This window comes from Ochotona curzoniae, unplaced genomic scaffold (genome assembly GCF_017591425.1).
Source record: "Ochotona curzoniae isolate NIBS_2020 unplaced genomic scaffold, NIBS_Ocur_1.0 scaffold_4505, whole genome shotgun sequence".
Lineage (NCBI taxonomy): Eukaryota > Metazoa > Chordata > Mammalia > Lagomorpha > Ochotonidae > Ochotona > Ochotona curzoniae.
The window spans coordinates 29,465,699-29,481,654 of NW_024467118.1; the positions used below are offsets into that span (position 1 = coordinate 29,465,699).

Below are 15,956 nucleotides of genomic sequence, written 5' to 3' on the forward strand. Positions count from 1 at the left end.
ACAAAAAAATTGAATATTTAATGCTCTAAATATGTCATTAGATCCAGTAAATCATGAACACTGATTATATAAATAGACTTTTGTAAAATTAGTGTAAAGATTTTAAATATTAGATGTGCAATGAATTATAAAGACTACTTAAAAAGGCAAGTGGAATTTTCTTTCTCTAAATGAGGTCATTTCCTGAAGGTTCTCTTCGAGATATTCATAAAACTCTCCTGAGGCTGTCTTCTTTCCTAAGAAACTTCAATGACTGATTCTGCACATGGAATCCTCCCTAAAACCATATGCTTCAATTGAACAAACATCTATTGAATTCGTCTTGATTACAGGAGTCAAAAATAAACAATTCATTGCATCTCAAAAAAAATTGTGGATAATTTTAACACAAAACAGACTGACTGAAAAATAGGGTAGATAGGTTTAAAAAAAAGTCAATCTCACAGCCCTGGTTAATCCTAAAAGAATTAATTCCCTAATCAGAATTAGAGTAATAGACTTGGAGCAGAGATATTGGGAAACAACAGCAAAGGAGAAAAAGACATCATGATGGAAGGTAAAAGAAAAGAGAGCAAAGTAACAGTCCCAGCTGCCTGAAAGGAAGCCGTGTCGGGTATCTCCTTGACCCCTACGGAAAAGGGGGGATCTCAGCAGGCTCCATGGTGCAGCTCCCACGAGCTTATGAGGAAGGAAGTCATGGAGACAGACCTGTGATTTCTTCTAAAGATTTGTTTGTTTGAGAGAATTACATACAGTGAGGGAGAAAGAGAGAAGTCTTCTGTCATCGCTGTCTCACTCTCTAAATGGTCACAATGGCCAGGTCTGAGCCAGGAGGAAGCCTGGAGAACAAGGACCTTTTCCAGGTCTAGCCCATATGGAGTCCAAGTTGGCTCTGGTGCTTTCCCAGGCACGTGAGGGAGCTGCAGCCGAGCTATGCGACCATAAAGGTGGTGCCTTAAGCCATTGTGCTACTCCCCAGACCTGTAATTTCTAAAAGCCATCTTTAGAAGCTGACAGAACAGAAAACAGGGGTTAAACTACACTGGGATCAATTTTTGCTGTGTTGACTAGTTAGAAGAGCTAAATTCATCAAGTAAAACAGTGTTGCAGGCAGTAAATTTAACACTATCAGGGAAGAGAAAATGAAGCCATGGAGCTGGTGCAGTGGTTTAAAAGTCTAATCCTCCGCCTAATTGATGCCTGCATGGGATGCTAGCAGCATAAAGTCCTGGCCACTCCACTACTGATTCAGCTCCCTGCTGGTAGCATGAGAAAGCAGTAGAAAATGGCCAAAAGCCTCGGGCTTCTGCATCATGTGGGAGATTCAGAAGAAGCTCCTGGCTCCTGGCTTTGGATGAGTGCAGCTCTGGCCATAAGGCCATTTGGGAAGTAAAGCAGCAGATGGAAAACCTCTCTGTGTATCTCCTTCTCTCTCCAGAATAGTTTTATTATTTTTTTTTTAAGACTCTTTTATTTTTGGGCCCGGTGGCATGGCCTAGCAGCTAAAATCCTCACCTTGAACACACTGGGATCCCATATGGGCACCAGTTCTAATTCTGATAGCCCCACTTCCCATCCAGCTCCCTGCTTGTGGCCTGGAAAAGCAGTCAAGGACAGCCCAAAGCCTTCAGATCCTGCACCCACATGGGAAACCCAGAAGAGCTCCTGGCTCCTGGCTTCAGATTGGCTCAGCTCCAGCCATTATGGTCACTTGGGGAGCGATCATCAGATGGAAGATCTTCCTGTCTCTTCTCCTCTCTGTATATCTGACTTTGCAACAAAAAATAAATATTAAAAAAAATCTTTTAAAAAAATGGTTAATCAAAAAAGGAATGCAAAATGCCTCTTAACCTTAAAATAGGATATTCAATCTCACTCATAATCAAACTGAAAACTAATCCTAAAGTGAGAGTCCATGTATTGATAACTCCATAAATTTGACAACATATTCTGCTGACAAGTGCACAGATGAACAAAGGGTTCCCTTGCACACTACTGGTGAGAGTGCAAAGAGTGCAGTGCACTGAGGACAAATCTAGCCGTATCTCGTAAAACTGCATATTCAATTCCCTTTTGCTGCATTTCCACTTCTAGGAATCAGTGCCAGATCTCACTCAATGGCACAACAGAAAACACATACACACATACACAAACACATATGTATACATACACAGCTCTACAAGGTTATTCACTGCAGTATATTTATATTCACAAAATAAGAAATAATCAAAACCCCCACTCAACTAGGAACTGGTTCATTGCACTATGGCAAAACACCCAATGGGATATTATGTAGCTATAGAAAGAAGTGACTAATACACAAGGTTGTGAAAAGCAGCAAGGTATATTATATTCTAAAATTTATACAACAAAGAAAAAACATGAAAACATAGCCTGCTGATATCTTAAAACTAGAATTTTTAAATATAATTATTTATAACAGGAGGAAGAAAAGAGTACTTGTGTGTGTGTGTGGATATGACTTTGTAACCATGAAACTCACACACACGACCTTAAAGCGTAAGTACAAGGGTGGGCATTTGGCACAGCAATGACGCACTCACTTGGGATGCACACATCCCATCCTACGGTGCCTGAGAGGTACTGTACACCCTGAGAGCTCAAGTGCTTGGGTCCCCATCTTCACATGGCAGAAGCTGCTTCTTCTAGCTTCAGCCCAGCCCAACACCAACTGCTGTGTATATTTGGGCAGAATAGCAATGAAGAGGTTTCTTATCTCCTGGTCTCTCTGCCTTTCAAATAAAATGAAAAATGCTGAATATTTTAAAAACACATTTTAAAAGTTATTGAATACTACAGGTGGAGGATTAGCCTACTACACCACAGCACCAGCAATTTTACTGAGTGGCAGGAGTTAGAGGAAGAGACGGGAACTCTGCCCCCATGCACTGGTTCACTCCCCAAGTGCTCACCAAGGGCTGTGCCTGGGTTGAGGCCTACAATACAATCCAAGCCGTCTCCTGCATGAACCTAATTACTTAAGACATCACCAGCAGCAGCCAGGGTCTGCATTACACAGGAAGCTCCAGTCGGGAGCTGGAGCCAGGAATTGAACACAGCTTACTAACCACTAGATTAAACACCCATTCCCTACAAAACAACCAGGAAGATCAACTCTAACAGCATGGTATCTCTCAAAGAGGTCACAATGATCCACTGCTGTTGATATTGGACTAGATATGGAGACCTGACTCCAGAAACAGAATACAGCAGAATGCCATCGGTCATAGTAGCTTTGTTCACAATAGCTGAAAGATGAAAACAACTCAAATGACCAGCAATGGATGAATAAATAAACAAAATGTAGCATGCATATAACAGAATATTTTCTCTTAAGGAGAAAAAAATTCTGGTACATGCCACCATGCTGATGCTCTTGAAGACATTATGCTGGGTGAAATAAACCAGTTACAAAAGAATAAAAATTATAACTGCGGTTTCATTTATAAGGTCCTAGGGGTCAGATTCATGGAGACAGACTGTGGAAGACTGGCCATCAGGGCTGGAGGAAACCAGGAATGGGGAATTGGTATTTTACTGGCTACAGAGTTTCAGTTTGGAGAAATGAAAAAGTTCCGGAGATGGAGGATGAAATGTCTGTGCCACAAGGTAAATATACTGACCGCAACTGGGCTTACAACGGTTAAAAGAGTAAAATTCATATTGTGGACATTTTATTGTAGCAATTTTTTTTTTAATTGAAAGGTGGAGTTATAGAGAAAAGGAGAGAGAGAGAATCTTGTGAGAGAGATTTTCCATCTCTTGGGTCACACTCCAGATAGTTCCAATGGCCAGGGCAAGGTTAGGTTGAAGCCAGGAGGCTTGTGGGTGTCAAAGCTCAAACACTTGGACCATCCTCTGCTGCCGTTGGCAGGCGTGTCAGCATGGAGCTGGATGGGAAGCAGAGCAGCCGGCACTAGAATTCAACTTGTGGGAGGTGCCAGTGCTGCAGACAACGGTCTCACCTAATGCATGACACACCGGCCCAAAACAGAATGATCTGACCACAGTTAGAGGCAATAAGCTCTAACTTTAAAAGACAACTGCAAATTCTATCCCTGAGTATACATACAAGAGAAAGGAATATATGCCTACTAAAAGACAAGCGCAAGAATGTTCATAGTAATTTCAATTGTAATAGTTCCCTCAACTGGAAACAACCACAACAAGCATCATTTGGAGAATAGATAAATAAGCATCAATGTCATGGCAACAGAATACTACACAGAAATGAAAAACCTACTGTTTCATACAATAGATCTTTTTTTTTTTTAAGATTTATTTATTTTTATTGGAAAGGCGGATACACAGAGAGAGAGATCTTCTATCCCATGGTTCACTCCCCAAAGTGACCACAATGGCTAGAGCTGCGCCAATCCAAAGCCAGGAGCCAGGAGCTCTTCTGGGTCTCCCATGCAGATATCAGGGACCCAAGGCTTTGGGCTGTCCTTGCCTGCTTTCCCAGGCCACAAGCAGGGAGCTGGATGGGAAGCAGGGCTGCCAGGGTTAGAACGGGCAACCATATGGGATCCCGGTGCGTGCAAGGCAAGGACTTTAACCACTATGCTATCGTGCCAGGCCCTCATACAATATATCTTCACAGATAGTATGCAAAAAGGAGCAGACCACAACTTTTGTTGGAATTTTATTCTGACTCTACTGTGTAAGGGCGTACTAAAAATAACTCTTTAGTCTCAGCTGAAATAAGTATCAATGTTTAAAAAAAAAAAAGTTGAAATTGAAGTATCTTTGAGAATTCACAAATTTCTCAGGAACAGGATTCATCTAGGAGGTGGAGTCCAAGGTAGGAAGCAAAGGGGACGGAGTAGATAGAATTTTGAGGTTCCAGTCCTGGTGAGCCCATGCTGGCTTTTACTAATTGGTTTCAGCTACCTTTAAAACGCTTCTGCATGCTTTTTTTAAAGGCCCTAAGATCAGCACTACTGATCTATATGGAAAATTACTTAGGTGAAAATAATGGACACCAGAAAGATCAGGAAAGCTAGGTGAGGGTCATGAACATGGTCCAAAAGCAGACCAAAAAAAAAAAAAAACAGAAACAAAAAGCAGTCAGAAAGAGAACAGCTGAATCCAATGAAGGAAAATTGAGACCAACAGAAGACAAGAATAAGAAACATAGAAAGGGATGAAAGACAGCCACCAACTTAAAAAAAAAAGAGAGTATTCTGATGGTAGGACCCTGTAGTTTAATGAAAATAGAACATAAATGCTTCTATCAAAAAGAAAAGATCCTTTTTCTCCTCCCAACAAAACCCCAAATGCTATTACTTTAATCATTACCATTAGATGTATGAAAACAAAAACCTCACAAATAACTAGTTTAATTCAGGGGTGGGAGATCTTTCTTCTCCCAAAGGTAATTTGAAACCATACATACAAAATCATCAACTTAAAAATTTGCCTGCTATGATTCACTGAGTTTTAAGTCCTACCTGCGATTATTGTCTTGATGGGACCAAACCAAATGATTTTGCAGGCCCTGTACGACTTGTGGACCAGATTCTCCCCACCCCTCATCTAATTTTCTCATTTCATAGATGACAAAATTCCAAGTCTACCATGCAATTAATGTTTAGAATTAGAGCTAAAATATATCCCATTTTTTCTTCAAAACTACCTAACAATGTCTCATCCTCTATCACTGTGGTTTCCATTGGCAGCTTCATTCTTCTATTACACTTTGTATTTCCCTAAATTGGTCATTCAAAAATAGCAGGCATATTGCTAACATTTTGACTGGCTCAAAATTAGCCTACTTTAATCACTGTTTGCTAAAGGTCTCCCTTTCAGCAACTCATTCCGCTCAATGTTATGTCTCCAGCCAATTCCCCAAATCTATTATGAGTGCACCTCAGAGGCATTAAGAAAGTTCTCAGCCAACTGGCAGCTGTGCTTCCCCCAAACTTGTTAGAATGTAGAAGGACATGCTAATGCCATGCTGTAGAGAGAGCTGGCATTACACACCTCTGTTATCTCTGTAAACATGTACGTCAGCTATAATTACCAGGAAGCCAGAGGATGCTCTTGTCTCAATGAGCTTAAAATACCTAAACAGACAGGAAAGTCAATAACAGGATAAACTAAACTACCTTCACAACAAAGAATTACACAGAACATACAAGTAGTCACACAAAAAGTATTTCAAGTATATGTTCAAGTATTTTCATTATCGACTCTAACCAATATATATTATGTTGCATTCAAAATGTGATATGCAAAGAATGTTTAAGCACCTTAAATAACTCTCAGTGTTACTATTTTTCAAAAACTAAACAAAAATTACAGAAACTTGTATGTAAAAAGGAAATGGCTTAGGAAAATCCAAATTACTGTTTTACAACCATCTCTATTATTTTTCTTTCTTTAAAAAAAAAAGGAAAAGAAAGAAAAATAGTACACATCCTTACTTACCACTTAGAAAGGGTTGATGAGGCACAAAGTTTGTAGAAAAGACAGCGAGGCGGGAAAGGATCCATCTAGAAGCTTGCTCAATCCACAGCTAGGACTTTCTCAGCACTCCAGTGGGCGCTCTGGGCAGGAGCAGTTGTGATGAAGCCAAACAACGAATGCAGAAGGCTGGAAAACAAGAACAAAAAGGAAATATTAACTTTGATTTTTACTCTTTCAGACTGCTTTCATAAAAACATATGTTCCTATACATCAGTATCAAAACAAAGTCACCTTCCTGAAAAACAAAAACAGCAAATTATTTTCTTGTCCCTCAGAAAAGCCCTTCCCATGCCTAAAAGTAGCAAAATGACACACACCTGAAGTGCCCAGCCTGCATCAACTTGGCAGACACTAGTACACAGCACTGAATACTCCTGCGCTGGGAGCTTATCTAGAACTCAGCTGTTACGTATTTACTCATTGTTGCTGGAGGTGCAGTAAGAAAGGCACAAATATGCACTGCTGGATGACGTGTGCAATTAACAACCATTCAGAAAAGAATTTATCGTACGGAGCAAGAGTTTTTGTTTTTTCCACAATGCTCACAGAAGGGTCAGTGTTGTGGTATAGCAAGTAAAGCTGTTGCCTAGAATACAGCATCCCACATGATATTGTTAATGTGCCTGGAAAAACATACAACTCTGGTGACACAGCTCCCTGAAATGGTAATTCAATCTTGCTCCCAATGTCATCACCTAAGGGTAATGAACTCCTAGCCAAGATTAATGGAAGAGATTGTTAGTTCTTCCCCTTAATATTATCTGGATTTCAGTCAGGCTGAACTCTTTGTTCTGTGCAAATATTTCTCATTAATGTTTCTCCTTAAAAATTTCTCACTAATAATACCCAATCAATATGCATGTTCTCTTCCATCCAGAATGCCCTTCCTCTATTTCCATATATTGGAATTCCTCCAAAATCATCTTAAAATAGAAAATCACTTATCAAAAAAGAAACCCACTTATCTACTCAGTGCTGCAGCTTTCTCAATCATAAAATGAGAATAATATCTTCAAGGGCTCTTTTAAGAAGATTTTAAAGTGATGTAAGGAACAAAAAAATAAGTGTAAATGTAGAACAATAGCTGGCAGATATCACTCAAAGAGTATTGTTGTTCTCGCAGCACAATTAATGGCCAATAAATATTTTTTCTAAACTAACAAAGCAAAGCAATAGACAATGTCTTTTCCAGCCACAATGTGGTCTTTGCATTACCTTTGGAAGATGAAAATTTCTCAGTTTTAGTTGTATGAGAATTTCCCACAGATACATGGCATAGACATAGCAATCCACTCTCCACTGAGTTGAGAAAAGCTTGACTCAAAAACAGAAACCAAAAAGAGGGGAGATGGCCACACCTAGGCAAATAGTTTTATCACTTACTTATTTTTGAAATTGTGGTGAAATACCAGTGAGATAACACATCCTTTAACCATTTCAATTGAGCACATTCACATTACTGTACTGTCATGATCCACCTCCAGATGGATTCCTTCTGCTCTAACTTCTAGAACTCCCATTCTACTGTCTGTCCTCTGGGACTCTGACTACCCTAGGTTCCTGAATAATAAGCGGGATCACAGTATTTGTTCTTGACCTATTGGATTATTTCACCAAGCAGACTGTACTCAAGGTCATCTATACTGTTTAAAATTTCAACAAGAATTCCAAACCATCAAGGATATGGTTTAAACATACTTCAGTTAAGGCATATTATACAGCACCACATTACAGACTTGGATGATTCAAATTACAGCAAGAAAGGGAAACTGAGAATAAATACTTGATAATACGACTGAGAATAAATACCTAACAATCAGACATGATGCAAGGTATTGTTCTATCAATATTTCACACACAGTTAAGTCCACATAACTCAGTCCCCGCCACCAAAAAGAGAAACATGGATTGAGCTCCAGGCCTGCCCAGCCTGAGCTGGCACAGGTATTTGGGTAATCTGTTGGGTAATCTGGGTAATGAACTAGCAGATAAGATTCTCTCTCTCTTGTTGTTTCTCTCAAACTAAATAAACTTAAAAAAAAAAACTGAACAACTTACTATCTCCATTCTGAGACTTATTTTTATTAATTTGAAAAGCAGAGTAACAAGAAGAGAGGAGAGACTGAGGGACCTCCATTCACGGTTCACAACCCAAATGGCTGTAATGATGAAGACTGCACCAGGCTGACCCCAGGAGGCAGGAACTTCTGAATCCCCACTACCCCATAGGTGCAGGGGCCTAAGCTCCTGGGCCATCTGCTGCTGTTCTCCCAGGCACATTAGCCAGGAGTTGAATCAGAAGTAGAGCAGCCAGAACTCAAACTGGAATCCATATGGGATGCCGGCACTGAGGGCAGCAACTTAACCACAGTACTTGCTCATGTAGGGGCAAACACTCATTGTGGCACAGCACATTAAGCTACAGGCTTGGGACTCCTGCATCCCATACTATGAATGCGGGTGGGTGGAACCTTCCTCTGCTTCCAGTCCAGTTTCCTGCTCACGTATCTGGGAATCAGCAGATGATGACCCAGGTTCTTGGACTTCTGCCACCTTGGCCTCAGCCTTGCCCAGTCCCACCTTACAGGCCCTGGGGGAATGAACCAGTAGATACAAGATGTTTATCTCCCCCTCTGTCTTTCAAACAGATGTTTAATAAAAAGGAAGAAGTTGGAAGGCTTTATTATTGTCAGACAGTGTTTTCTGCTTTTGAAGAGGGAGTTAGAAACACTGAAATCCGCAGTAGAAAATAAAGTTTCAATAAGTTCAGTGGTTGAAAAATGCTAGTCTCCTGTGAGCCCAAATCTATCATTACATCCTTGTCATCTATGAATGTGTGTTGTTTTTTTTTTTATCAAATTTTATCTGAGAAGATTCCCATTAAGCATGAGTTTACAAGAAAAGGCGAGTACAAGGCTGTGATGTATGGTCTACTTCTATCAAGTATATTCTCATGATGACACTAACTGTATTTTCAGGAATACAGATTTCCTCCTCCTGCCTCAGACTAAAGTAAATATTCCCACTATCCTGTACTATCTTATCTCCCTTAAAATCAGTTGAGATTCAGTATTGCCTTTCAAAAAGTTATTAAGAACTACATACTTGTAATTTTAACTTGCAAAAACTATCTCCACAGTTAGTGTAATGTAAAAACAGAATGCAACAGGCACTGTGGTGTAGCAAGATAAGCTTCCACCCGCAGTGCCAGCATCCTGTATGGATGCCAGTTAAAGTCCCAGTTTCTCCACTTCCCAATCATCTCCCTGCTAATGTGCTTGGGAAAGCAGCAGAACATGACCCACATGCCTGGACCCCTGCACCCACTTTGGCAGACCCAGAGAGGGTTCTAGCCTCAGAGCAGCCTCGCTCTGACAGTTACACCCATTTGGAAAATGAACCAGTAGAGTGGAAATCTCTCATTCTCTCTCTGTTGTAAATCTGCCTTTCAAATGAAAATAAATTTTTAAAAATACATAAAAAATGGAATGAAGAGAAAACAGACTTATCTAAGGATTTTTATTAAATAAATCCTTGCTTCTAACAAAAGTTTATACTTTCCAAAACTTGTTTTTGTATAATAATTTCTTCTGATCACAGTATGAAAAATGTTAGACATAAAAGGAATACTGTGTTCACAAAGTAATTTTATCCTCACTGATGCAACAAAAAGCTAGTGACTTCCTTTTTGTGGTAAACAATGGGCTTTGGGAAACACATTCCCTGTTAAATGTCTTTTACATTTTTTATACACAATTGGTTCAACTTCCTAACAATCACCATTTACTAGAAACATGAAAGATAAAAATCTATTGTGATATTTAATAAGACCAACAGCAGAAAAATAAAATTCCCAAGACGAAGTAGAGAAACCTTTCACCACAACACCACCCACATCCAAACTTTTTAAACTCAAAATAGCAATTTCCAAGTGACAAAAAAACATACTCATATCTTTTTTCTCTCTTCCTAAAGGACTCTGCCCATCAGTGCACACACACACACACACACAGAAAATACTGATCATACACCTCACAGGGAAAGAAAAACCTCTTTGGATCCTTCCTCATCCTTAACCATTGTTACATCCTGGCTCCCCTTCACAATGAAACGTCTCCTAAGTTGTCTTCATTTGCTTACTTTCTTCCCATTCTCCTCCTTCCCCCAATTCAAAGGCTTCCTACCTGCGCACTCCGCTCTGCAGGACCACTTGCCAATGTCCTTAAGGATTCCCATACCTCAGGAAACCCAAAGGTCTTCCCCTTAGCTTGGCTCTCCCTCCTTTCAGAAGCAGCTCCTCCTCTTGGATCTCTGTGGCATTCTTCCTCTTCCTCATGAGCTGTCTCTGCCTCTTTTCAAACTCTGGTAGTTGGGAGAACCCAGGGTCAGTCCCTGGCTGCTTCTTCACTGACCTTGACCCCATGTAATCTTATTTGGCTTTTGTCAGACCAGATGGTATCGCTTTACCATTAACTCTCTCTTCTACGCCTTACAAAGGTGAGCCTTACAAAATCAACTGCTCGCCTGGATATCTAAGGAATCTCAAATAAAACCAAAATTTTTGCTGCCTCAACACTGCATCACAGCAAATATAATCATTATTCCAAAAACCTTACAAACACTTTTATATTTTTATCTCTCCTTCTTACTCTCCAATTCTCTGTTTAATAACCAGAACTATGTCTACAGAATATACATATATTCAATCCACTCCAGCTCAAAAATGCTCTACTAGGGTCTGGCACAGTGGCCTAGCGGCTGAAGTCCTCACCTTGAGTGCTCCAGGCTCCCTTGTAGGCACCACTTCTAACCACAGTAGGCCCTGCTTCCCATCCAGCTCCCTGCTTGTGACCTCCTAGGAAAGCAGTTGAGGACAGCCCAAAGCTTTGGGTTCCTGCACCCACATGGGAGACCCAGAGGAGGCCTTTGGCTCCTGGCTTGGATTGGCACAGCTCCGGCTGTTGTGGCCACTTGGGGAGTGAGTCATTGGATGAAGATCTTCCTCTATGTTTCTCCTCCTCTCTGTATATCTGACTTTGCAATAAAAATAAATAAAACTTTCTAAAGAAGCTCTAATAAAGGGCAGGCATTTGGTGTACAGGGTAACTTGCCATTTGGGATGCACATATCAGAGTCCCTATGTTTGAGTCTCCACTCTGCTCTGCATATCCTGGAAGGCAGCAGTGATGGCTCAGATACTTGGGTCGTTCCCAATTCACAACGGACACCTAAATGGAGTTCCAGGCTCCTGGTCTCCACCTGGTCCAGCTCTGATTGCCTCAGGCACATGGGAAATGAACCAACAGATCAAAGAAAACCCTGCCTTTCAAATAAATAAATACATCGTTTCAAATCCTCTACTAGCTCCATATCAACGTGAGTGGAAAAGTCCACGATCTCTTGGGTCTCTTATTCCTTAGTCTAGTCACACTAACTTTTCTGCTAATACTCAAATTAAGCAGCTTAGTCCCACACCAGAAACTGTAAATATGCTAACTCCACTGCCTGGAAAGTTTTCCTCCATGAGCACAGCTTATTTGCCTTTATTCAAATCGCCACATGTGGGACCTCCCCAAGAAGGCCTTCCCAGCTACCCTAACACATAGCAAAACATATTTGCACCAGCTGGCTACCCATTTGAAAAGTAGGCTCCAGGAGGGCAGAGACTATCTTGTTGATATTTGTAATATCCAAAATCATCTTCTGGCTCACAGGAACTCAACAAATATTTGTTGATCACATAAATGATGTCCACAACAAAGGATAAGCACAAAAAAAGGATTAGGTTAGAAAAGACTTAGAAATATTTTACTCAATAAAGTAAATATTTGCAACTTATAAACTACTACCTTGCTTTCAGAGATGTTGATAGTGCAGAATGACAGAAGGGAGCAAACTTCTTGAGATGCAACCTAGTATCTACAGAAAATAACAAGTTTCCTTTACTTCTGAAATCAATTATTATCCAAACAAGTTTTGGAAATTTTCAGATCATGAACTATAACAACTGCTCCAATAATATGCCCTGAAGATGACTTAACTAATTAGTATAAAGGAAAAAATTCAAGCATCATTAGAAATCAGAAAGGAGTTAGCACCTAAGTTTTCACAAAAGTTAAGGCAAGGAGGGAGGCACCCTGTTTCACATCATCTATCTAATGTGCTGTGTGAACCTGTTTGCAGTCCACTCCACTCAGGTGGAGTGTCCACTCAGAGGTGGAGTTCTAGTGAGCCCCAGAGAAATCCTTCTGTCAAGCTCACCAAGACAAATGACAAGATTCAACAGTCTCCCTCTTTCCTCAGAGAAAGGAAAGAGAAGCACAGTCTCACGGCAGGTGTAACAGAGCTCATTCTATTTAGCAACACTAAAGAGGTATATGTGAAGAGAACTGGCAAATTTGGAAGACAAGTGAGACTTTTCTGAATTCCAAAGATGACGACCTTGGCAAGCTTGTAAACAAAGATATGAAAAGCAAAAAACAAAAGCATTGCTTCTCTAAGGTAATTGTTCTTTTTGGCGGGGGCGGGGGGGAAGGGGGGACACGGGGGAGATGGTAGGAGAGAAAGAAGAATAGCAGGACTCCCCAGTCTACAATCAGGGTTGAAGACAAACACAGTTACATATACACATATAAAAAGATACACTGAGGACCTAGCCAATGGTTAAATCTTGTAAGCACCAGAATCCCATGTGGGTACCAGTTCATGTCCTACCTATTCCACTTCCCATCCAGCTTCCTGCTGGTGCCCTGGAAAAACAGTAGGATGGCTCAGAGCCTTGGGATCCTGCATCTGTGTGGGAGACCAGGAAGAAGCTCCTGGCTTTGGCTCAACTCCGTTCCAGCCATTGCAGCAACCTGGGGAGTGAACCAGTGGATAGAAAATCTTTCTCTCTGTTGTTCCTTCTCTCCATAGATCTTATCTGTCTTTCCAATAAAAGTTATATACATGTGAGTGTGTGTGTGTGTGTGTGTGTGTATCCATTTTCTCCTCTCCTGGACATAATGAAGAATTGGTGCTTTCATTTTCTCAAAGTTAGACATGATCATGTAACTTGTATTGGCCAATGAAATTTGACGAAAGTCACCTGCAAACTAGAGGCATTTAATTGTCAGGGCTGCTCTGTCTCTCCTCCAGGTCTCAGCAATCAGTGAGGGAAGGTCTCACACAAAGGCGCAATGCTTAGACAAGACAGGAAAGGTAACTTGCCCTCAGAGGTACAGGCCTGATGTGAATGAGAAACACATTTCTATGTTTTAGGCCACTAATAACTAGTGCATGATTTCTATCACAGTATAAGCTAATAACTGAACCTCAAAATGCCCATCCTAAATTGAAAATATCATTAATCTGAAAATGCATTTAATACATCTAACCTATTGAACATTGAAACTCAGCTTAAACATGCTCAAAACACTTAACATCATCCTGCAGCTAAATAAAATCAAACACAATACCTATAATAAAGCATTAAACAGCTATGGTAATTAATAAAAAAAAACAATGCTGGATGTTGGCAAATAGTATGCTGCAGAATACCAGCTGTTTACAATCATGTGCCTGATGAAATCACGGCTTCTGCTGCTCTTCAGCACTGCAGAAGATAATAGCACTTCTTATTATTATGTAGGAAAGAGCAGAATTCACAATACCAGTGTTGACTAAATACATATAGCTTCTGCACTATCATGAAGTCAAAAAACGGAAAATCAGAGACCCTCTGTGTAAGCATAAGTACTCAGAAATTGACCTTAAAAACATAATGCACTTACATCAAAAAAGAAAAGGAAAATAACTTAGGTGTAAACTGATAAATACTAAAGTTTTATAAGATAAAACTTATACAAATTATGTATAAGATCTCCATAAAGAAAATAATAATTGCCAATGAAATAAATCACATTGAAAATCTAGGCAAGCGGAAACACTAAGGTGAACTATGTCAGCCAGAGGATTCTAAAGCGATTTCATCGTGCTGGGAATGGCGAGATTGGCAGCAATTCAGAACAGCTGAACTATCAAAATCACTTGAGCAGTGTCCTCGAAGCATGCCCCACACTGGGGACCCTGGGACGGCTGGGAGAGTGGGTGTGGCTTCTCCCTTTGTCTCTCCCCTTTCCCCAGATACAGAGGGAAAAAGAATGCAGAAACAATGGTCTTACCCACTTTCCTGTAGCCCTTGACCCCTTGCACCCTAATCAACTATGTAAAGATCATCAAAATTGAAAAAAAAAAAAAAAAAAGAAGAAAGAAATCAAGGAACTACATGAAGAGAGATATCCCATGTACAAGGATAGGAAAATTCAATACTGTCAAGATACCAGTTCTTCCCAATTTGATTTACAAATTGCAATCTCAATCAAAATCCTGGCAATCTATTTTGTAGACACTGATAACAGCTCTAGAGAGTTCTAGAGAGGCAAAAAAAAAAAAAAAACCCCACAGATCTACACACAATACTGAATACTGAAGGAAAAAAAATAAAGCTGAAAGACTGATACTATCTGATCCATCACTTACTATAAAACTACTATATTCAAGAACATGTGGTACACCAAGGGAATAAATATCAATTAACAAATGAAATCAACTGATCTGTGATCAAAGGGCAAAGGCAGTACATGGGTGAAGAAATCTTTCAACAAATGTACTAGAAAACACTGACATTCAAATGTGAAAAAAAAAAGATTCTGGACACAAACTTAAATACAGAATGCAAGACTTATATAACTCCTAAAAGATAACATAAGCAAATCTAGAATAGAAGACTTAGATATTTTTTAAAGATTTATTTTTATTATTTTTTATTGGAAAGGCGGATATACAGAGAGGAGAGACAGAGAGGAAGATCCGTCCGATGATTCACTCCCCAAGTGAGCACTACGGCCAATGTTATGCCAGTCCGAAGCCAGGAGCCTCTTCCGGGTCTCCCAAACAGGTGCAGGGTCCCAAAGCTTTGGGCCATCCTCGACTGCTTTCCCAGGCCACAGGCAGGGAGCTGGAAGGGAAGCAGGGCTGCCGGGATTAGAACCGGCGCCCAAATGGGATCCCGGGCGTGCAAGGCGAGGACTTAACCACTTGCGCCACCGCGCCGGGCCCGAAGACTTAGATTTTTAGAAATAACACCAAAGGCAGAACTCTAAAAATTTTATGATCTGTGACAAGTATAATCAACAAATTAAAAAGACAAGTCACAAACTTGGGAGGAAAATTACTTTCAGAACACATATTTTGGACTTGCAAAACCTCCACAACAACTTAGACCAATTCTTTACAATTTAATACATCTCTCCGTCTCTCTCCTCCTTCCTCCCACCATCTGTTGGTTCAGTTTCTCTGACGAACCCTAACTCAACCTGGGCAAGCATCCGAAAGAATTTTTTTTAAAGATTTATTTTTATTATTTTTTTATTGGAAAGGCGGATATACAGAGAGGAGAGACAGAGAGGAAGATCTTCCGTCCG

The 15,956-nt window shown here is 40.3% G+C and overlaps 1 protein-coding gene across 2 annotated transcripts in view; it reads right to left on the reverse strand.

Moving 5' to 3' along the window:
• Positions 1 to 15,956, reverse strand: part of FRYL (FRY like transcription coactivator) — a 229,735-nt gene that overhangs the window by 185,415 nt on the left and 28,364 nt on the right. For both annotated transcript variants that reach the window (XM_040966429.1, XM_040966422.1), the window contains exon 2: positions 6,454 to 6,618. The gene's annotated coding sequence lies outside the window, so the exon portion shown is untranslated. The remainder of the gene's footprint in view (positions 1 to 6,453; positions 6,619 to 15,956) is intronic.